Source organism: Plodia interpunctella, chromosome 9, assembly GCF_027563975.2.
Source record: "Plodia interpunctella isolate USDA-ARS_2022_Savannah chromosome 9, ilPloInte3.2, whole genome shotgun sequence".
Lineage (NCBI taxonomy): Eukaryota > Metazoa > Arthropoda > Insecta > Lepidoptera > Pyralidae > Plodia > Plodia interpunctella.
In genome coordinates, this window is record NC_071302.1 from 4,716,404 (window position 1) to 4,725,381 (window position 8,978).

The window sequence follows — 8,978 nt, forward strand, 5'->3', positions numbered from 1 at the left end:
TTGTGATTTTCAATTTAAAAAGTTTGCTGCGCGAAAGAGGTTAAGATATTATATACTTTTACGGTTGTAAAATGTGTAAATAAGTGAGATCTATGGGTATACGTATTTATTATATTTATTTTTTATTTAATATCGTTAATAATTAAAATTTTATTTTTCTTCTTAGTAAAAAAAATATAGAAAAATCTTGAATACTGTATTGAAAAGACGTATATGGCTATATGTGTCTTTTCAACTCAGAAACTTTAAGAGCCGTCTTTACTACTTAGTAAGAATGTAAAAATTAATTGTAATTTACTATTTAACAAACACATTTTTAGCCATTAGCTGCTGTTCAAGTTATTATTACTATTATTAAAGAAATGTATTATATTAAAATTTTTCGTTTTTCATCTTTGAATTGGAGTTTAAAACAAAATGAAAAAAAAACACGTTACGAAATAATTTATTTTATATTGACATAATAATTAAACATCACAAAAGTCTAATAAGAAATTATACTTATACTGAAAGTTTGCAAATTTTAAAAATTTGCAGTACTAAAACGACAATCACAGCTTTGGTAGCTCAATAAATTCAGAGTATTAGTATACATATGTTCCTGAGAGCCCACTTCTTGAAATTCTATGAAATTATGCTTGGGATTTAGTGAACATTCCAAAAGAATTGTTTGAGATCACTCCAATTGAAATCAAATCAACTACATAAAAAACTTATTCTATTACTTCTTCTTTCTAATTAAATAAATGTTTTCATGGCTGCTTAATCCCTATTAATCTTGACTTAGTAATCATATTACATCCAGGTTTTAACTGATACTTATTTTCCATATTTGCAATTTTTTCCATTTGTTTCCTCTGTGCTGGTGTCTTGTCATACTTTTTACGTTTCCTAACTTGCCCTTTCTTCATTAGATTTTCCAAACTATCTTGATCAGACTCTTCGGGTGACTCCGGAATGATAATATTAATCGGCTGAGAGTTAGGAATGATGTCCATTGAGCAGTCTGAATCTTCGGAACTTTTTTGCAGTTCTAAACTTGAAGGTATAAAATCTTTATCAAAAATTGAATCGTCTGAATCAAAATCCAATTAAATCAATTTTTATTTTAAAATCTCGTCATTCAAAATCTCGTTATTCAAAATCAGGCTATTCAAAATCTCAAAAGTATCATTATTCAACATTTGGTTATCCATAGCATCGTTATTCAAAATTTCGTTATTCAAGTAATTAGTTTCTCTGGAACTAGTTGGTTGTACTAACGAAATTATTTTTGAGCACCTCGAAGATCTCGCTTGATTAGACTGTAACAATTATAACCAAAACCTAAATTTTTAACTGGGAACCAGGCCAAAGCCAGGATGCGTATACTTATGCATAATAATAAAATAAATATAAAGTAAAATATAACCTATAGTGGGATTATTTATGCGTAAATATTCATACATATCACCATCACCACCACCACATTCAGACATACCACCCATCTAAACCCGTGGCGTGCCGAGGCAATTTGTTTTATTAGCAATTATTACTTTTTTAGGTTAATGTTGGATAGGCAGTAACGTTTGCAATGTCATAAATTTTATAAATTGAATATTACACATGAAAATATCGTGCATATACTTACCATATTTCCGTAAAAAACACGGAGACGAGCGTTGCATAGACGTCGTCTTTCGCCTCGGCTGCCTAGGCGCAACTGATTGTGCGGACAACGTGCCACGAACTCCTCCTTTACCCCGCAGTCCCCGCACATCAAACGATACTACGAAAAAAGGACGCTACTGCCACTTGCGTCAAGGTAGTTTTACGCCTGGTATACATAAGTGAACAATGCTAACATAAAGAGGCACATCTTCGCCAATCCGCCTTTTCTTTTTATTACAATATAGAAATGCCTTTTCATTATATGACACATTACAAAAACTGTGTTAAAAAAAGACATTTCTATTTAAATATGTCTTTTCAATTTATTATAGAACAGAAAGGTCCATCCAAATTAGTATCATTAGTGAAATATTGCAGATACGTCCTATTTTGCAGTCAGATTTTATAGGTTGCGTTTGTTTTAGCAAACTTTAAAAATACTAGCAGATGCGTCTTATTCTCCTGATTCCGAATCAGTATGAAACTCATTTTCGATAAAAACGTCAGATGCGTCCTTTTTCCGTATGACGGCAGTAATGGGGTATAGATAGCAGTCATTACGCTTTGTTCCACTAATATTAACCTTTTATATTTTCTCGGCTCGCTACAGGCTATCTCGGTGTTTACTGGAGTTAATATTAGCTGAATGTTTAAAATCTGAAGATTATTTTCCATTCATTAATGATTTAGTAACATATTTGAAGTTCTCCATAAGGGTTTTTAGCAATTTCTATTAACTCTTCCGTTCTCAAAATATCGCTGTTTTAATAGTAGCTGCCACTTGTTTCGTTTTGGGAATATTAGAATAAAAAAGTACACAATGTGCTATTCTTAGTTATATTCCACTCGTATACTAAATTTTATCTAAACCCGTCAAATACATTTTGCAAGGCAGGCCAGATTAGTAAGTACCATGTACTGGGTTCATATAATGGATATAAGGTCTATGGAATTTTGTTTTCTCTAATAATAATCTTCGCGGCGTCGTATGAGATAGGTATTAATTTGGACCCTCGACAAATAATGCCTAAAGGTTAAATTTTATTTGATTTTAATAGATCTTCATTGTAATGCGACGTCGCTATCAATTAGGCTGGATGGCTGTGATTACTCTGTGGAATTCGACCTCCACTCCAATAAATCGTAGGCAGCCATTGTGAATTTATGAACTGCTGAATCGAACTCATTTGTGAAATGGCATTGAGCATTCATTCGTGATTTATGAACGTAAATCTTTACTGTATGAAATTATCCGCATTTGAAATATTTTAATATATTTTATAATTTAAATTTTTTAACAATTTCCTACCATCGTCACCGGTTTTCATTATTGTATCTGTTTAAGTGCTCCAGTAACAACCCAGTAGACACACTGAAAAGATTCAAAGCGATATATCGTCTACAGGATTTACCGAATCTCCTTAACATGCATTCACATATAACTATTACAAAATGCGTACATTATAGTGATCGAAAAAATTGATGTTCAACATTCGGCACCATTTGTCACTACCCACTTCCACAGGTGCGCCGGACGGCACGCGTCACTTCGACAATGATCCACGATTTCTTCCGCTATAGACCTCCGACAATTTGACGAATACAGCGGTTCTTAATCTGAAGACAAAATATTTTAATGTTAAATGGAAGTTTTTTCCAATTCCAAATTTCGCGTTTCATTAAAATTTGTATAATTTATTATGGTTTTACCAGAGCGAAGCCTGGACGCGACGCAAATTTTTTATAGGTACTGTATTTTAATATTTATAAGAATACTGTATTTTTTCTCGACATTCTAATATTTTAAACCAAAAGAAACTACAAAATTTCATTCCTTCTACAAAATATCATGATGCGGTTACCAGTTTCTACAATGCTAATATTTCGCAAATAAATTTTTATGTGTGTATTTGTATATGTGTTCTCATAAAGATGCAATTCCGAAATAAGGCTAAAATATTATTATAATGCATCGGATGTACTCCATGTTGGGAAGCATTGGTGACATTCCCATTTGAAAGCCTTCAAAGTACATACATTGGTGATTAATCGATTGGGTCGTTGAATTAACAATGAATTAAATGGAAGAAATTAAGCGTGCTTTATTGTTAGATCATTAATCTTGGTACAAAATGGGGATAGAAGTATATTTACCATTGAATGTAGCACGTGTAGAAAAACTAGTAAAAAAGGACAATGAACTCTGTATTGTAATGAAAATAATGGTTAAAATTCTTTGAAATAACGAAGTTTTATTCAGAAATATACCAGGCTTTTTCCATAATCAAGATGAATAATTATCGATACTGATCTTAGCGCTCTAAATTCTGTGGTTTTTATTAACTTAGCAGAGTAATTTAATTGTCCGTGTAAATAAATATTTTTAAAAAATTAATTAAGAAATAAAACGTCTGGCAATATCAATGTTACAAAATCTTAATTCTAATTAAGTTGAAAGTACAGTATGAGTCAGATACCTACTCATGAATATTTAAAAAACTCGTGCATTTTACAAACTGTCTTAAAATATTGCATTTGTTATGCAAAATAAACAATTTGCAGAGCAAAAAGCGAGTCTACAAAATAATGAAAATGCAGAAATTAAATATTTTTTATTTATTTCATTTTATTCCGAAAATTGACAAAACATTTTAAAACAAATCAAATTATTTAGCGCTCGAGCACTGAGTGCGCTGTGCTAACGGTTTAATGAGAACTACCATACTTTAATTTACTATTAAAATACAATTCAATTTTTGACATCAATCAATCATCGAAATGTTTATCATCGAATATACATTTAATTTATCTATATCTAATATATTTTTGATTTGATTACAGACATGCTAATGCAATAAATATGCTAATACAAATGTGTGAAATATATTTTTAACGTCTTGCCATTCTTGACTATCGAAGTAATAAGTAGATTTTACAAACCCCTTTCTGACCCTTTCTGTCTATAAAATTTATTTCTAAAACTTTCTCTTATCCTTCCTTCTTTTTCTGTAAATACGTTATGCTATTGCAAAAAGCGGGACTTGGGAGCGCGGCAGGTGCAGATAATTATATAAGAGGTCAAGCGAGTGAGATATGAACGTGCTTATTTAATTACGACAACAGCTGCGTTCTCAACTAATTTGATAACTATACCCCGCTTATTTAATTTATATAAAAAAGGCAATTAATCTCGACTCGTCTTTTGAAAACAACTTACAGCTCAGTCCGAATAGAAAGGATTGGAACAATGCTTTTGATTTTGCCATCGACATAAAAAAAGATGCAAAGGATTTATTAAGTAAAACTACTTTCTACTGGGAAAAGGAATCTATAGAATATGTACTTTCTATATGTAAGTTTTATATTTACACTGTTGTGTTGTGTACATAAATTATTAAGTTTATTATGAATAAATATGTGTCAAGATTGATATATTTTTTAAAACGATGAAAAAATTTTAAATTACCAAAAAAAATGCCAGTATGTTGAGTGCGAATCTAATGCTAAAGTATGCCATGTTTTTAAAATTCTAACATGAATATTTGTTTAGGTTTATTTTAGTTTTAAAACATTACCAATTTCATTCTAAGATCTAATGTGGGTCTAGACAGTGGTTCCAAGTGGAATATCGGAAATATAATGGTTTAAATTAGTGATTAAACCATATTTAAATGATAATAATCTTATTGAAATTTAAAAATCAGAATTTAATGGATTATAACAAATTCTACACATGTTGACTCACCATTTCCAACTATTTAATCCGAATTCCCACCATCCAGATACACAATGGGTGCGGTAACAAGAAATACATTACCTCGGAGTATTCCCAACCGTTTCTCAGGCATATCGCAGAAATGGTAATAATACCTTTATAAGAATAATACCTGACCATTAAATAATTCTTTCTTCCTAATCTCGTATTCCTCACATACATCCCTTTATGCTATTTATATATGTATATTTTGCTGCATCTTTATCGATTTAAATAGCACCTTATCATTCCGTTTAGAGCACCGATCATAGCACAATTTTTAGGTGCCTTTAGAGACATAATCAAAATGTGTTCCTCCTTGAGCGCCGTAGAGCACCTTGAGCTAGTTACGAGCACAAATTTATTTTGAAAAAATATATATTTTATTTAAATTCTTCGAAACAAGCCTTCTTATGGATGCATAATTCTGAAGTTCACTTTATGGTATTTAGCTATCGTTCGAGTTTTATCTAGGCGTGCACATTTTTAGAGAGAGACAGAGAGAGCGTAAAAATCAGCATTTGCCATTTCTAGTTGTATTATTTAATTCCGATTTCTATGGGCAATACTAATGTTGGCTATACAAATGTGCGGTTGACAGTGCTAAATGGCCCGGGTATGCCTGAGTAATGTGCCGGTGCCTAACTTGTCTAAAACTATCGCAAACAAAACGGCTCACCGCATAGGATTTGTCAATGGTCATTGAACTAAAGTTCAGGATGGCACACAACAGAAAGATCTTAACTAAAATCTAGAAGTTTCTTATATTTGGATACATTTTCATATAACTGAGGTTGTGCTCCGGCTAAGTACGGAACGAAGTTTTTCGATGGGTTTAATAAAAGTATCCTCTTAATTTAAACTTATTTATAATTATCTTAATTCATAATCTTTTAGAAAAAAATAAAAAATAAGTTTAAGTAAATTAATCAATTTATCTAATCTGAGCTTAGAAAAATAATGTTGTATAAAATACCTAATAAAATATGTAATAGAATGATAGCAAATTTATTAAAAGTAACTCCATGTTGTTTTCGAGCTGATTTGTCAATGAGCCAAGTGAGATGGTAAAGGGCTGAGAAATAGCTTCCTGAATATTTCCCATTATAACAAATATTAATATATGAAGCTTGGTGAACAGTGAAGATAAAGATATAATTAAATTAAGAATTGGTTACAAAATTATTTCATGCTATTCAATACGTATACAGAAAAGTATCCGCCACAAGCTTCATCAAAATATACAACAGTAAAATCTGCAAGAAGCTTCGTCAAAATGTTTACATGAAGAAATCTGCAACATCTTCAAGCGCTCTCGATTGTATTCGGGGCTGTGACGCCACGTAAACCGAGGTCAGTGTAAAACGCATATTTTTCAAGTTTTAGCTGTGATTTTACAACGGGCCACCTGCGTGACGTCAACTCACTTTGGGAATGCTATTGTTACTTATTCACTCACGTCATCTACGGGAGAATACGAAGATACCCTATTCTAAGACAGAACCACACAATACGCCATTTATGAAAAAGTACTAAAGAAGTACGTAATGCCTTATAGAATTTTGATTTACTTATTTTTATTTTTTATAATGTTAGCAACAATCAGTGATAAAAGAAAAATGGCAACATCTGTACATTCCAAAGTAATATCTGCTTAATGTAAAAGTACAATAACATTTCAGATTTTCTCGAAGGTTTACTGGTAAGAAATGCTTTTAGTATTAATTCCGCTCTTTGTACCATATTAGTAGGTAAATAAAGTTTGAATAAATAAATAGAATAATTAAGTAATAAAAATAAATCTGCACTCAATAATCCAGGGGTTAATGCACCGTAAATATCAATTACCCTTGTATTGGCGAATTCGGACCCAGGCGGTAATTGGCAGAATTCGATACGGGCAGCTCGTATTGGGAAATTTATTTTGTTATAAAGATAATTGTATAATGGCGGCGATGATAAATAACATCTGGCGAATCACATATTAATGACAGCTCTCTGAGGCACACCGTTGTTGCCTTTGTTTACCCCGTAAGGAATTAAAACTTAGGGTGAGTTGCAACTTGACGTCAATAAGTGATGAATTTTGAATTTAAATCAAATTTGACGTCGATTTTAATCAACGCGCCGCTGACGTTTAGACAAAATGGCGTATTTTGCGTTTTCTGCGCACGTTAAAATTTACGTCAAAGCTGACGGTGCAACTCACCCTTCAATGCATATGTAACTTTTAGAATTATAGATCCCCAAGAAACATGACATATAGTATAATATTTTTGTAAGACTAACATTTTTACGAACAAATTGTACAAGTTACATTTTGTTCTTAGCAATAAAATTAAGTACTGAATGCTGTTGCATTTAATCGATACTACTTTTGTAAGTTATCGATTTTTTTTCCACGTTAGCTGAATATAGACTACATATCCTGACATTTGTTATAATGGCGGGCAGTACAAAGTACTTATTGGCTAATTTGGAAGCCGTAGCGAATTACTTTGAAATATGCGTAGTATATCGGCAAATTCAGGGTCATTCTGTTTATTTTATGACCACCATTTTATCCTCAATGATACCATTTGGTACTCAACGGGATGGGATTTGGCACTGCTTTGTATTGCCGAGTTAGTTCATGGATAAATTCGTTTAAAAACATAATGAAATTTGGAATACGCTTAATTTTCGATAAACAAACTCGTTTAACTACCAACCTTTACCTTTTCGTAATACTATAATAAAAATATAAAATAAGATCACAAAGCTAAGCAAAATTAGTTTTGAAGCCTTCAACGTATAATTCCCAAGCCACAACCGGTTTATTCATCGGCGCAAGCAAAGAGAAAAGGTTTTCCATTCATTTTCCTATTATACGGGAAATTTGGACGGCCCCCTCAAGCCATACGTCGGCTGACGTGCATTGTGCCCATGATTAATGATATCCCGCACTTTTTATATAAAAAACGTCTTACATTTTTATAGCCCGTTTTCTAATGTCACGATGAAAATGCATCTAAACTCGAGCACGCAACTTAATTTGAATTTATGACGTTTTTAATTACCTATTACACATTTATTATTTTTTTATTTGTGAAAAAGCGAAAGTTCAATGACCTTTTAATTTTTTATCAAGACCACCCAGTCATCACACAAATTTGAATGAAATACTTAAATCTAAGTTTGTTTTCCGTTGACAATATTGTATACTTAATCATTATTATTTTTTAGTCAATTTAACCGTATTATGCACAAATGTGATTAAACTTTCAATACCCATAAAGTAACATCAGAAACATATTACCGACTGCGTCAACAAAAAAGTAAATTAACCAGCAAAAGGAAAGGAAATTCTCATTCACTTTCGCTGTCACAAAAACACGTGTACCAGGGCATCAAAGAGATAATGCAGGCAAAACAAGCTCGGCTAATGTGCCGTATTAAGTTTCTGAACCAACAAGAGCGAACGTACGCGACGGCATTCTGCCCTAGTGTCGTATGTCAGAAGCATATGGCAGAGCAGAGGTCGTGAATAGATCCGATCTGTTTGTACAGCTATGGGATATGTGAAAACAAGCAT

General features: G+C 32.0%; 1 long non-coding RNA gene across 1 annotated transcript; it reads right to left on the reverse strand.

Annotated features, from left to right (window-relative positions):
- Window positions 1–429: 429 nt before the first annotated feature.
- LOC128672609 (uncharacterized) lies at window positions 430–1,793 on the reverse strand. Its single transcript, XR_008404987.1, has 2 exons — window positions 1,631–1,793; window positions 430–1,304 (listed from the first exon to the last, which is right to left on the reverse strand). It is a non-coding gene; the product is annotated as an uncharacterized LOC128672609 (long non-coding RNA).
- Window positions 1,794–8,978: the final 7,185 nt, after the last annotated feature.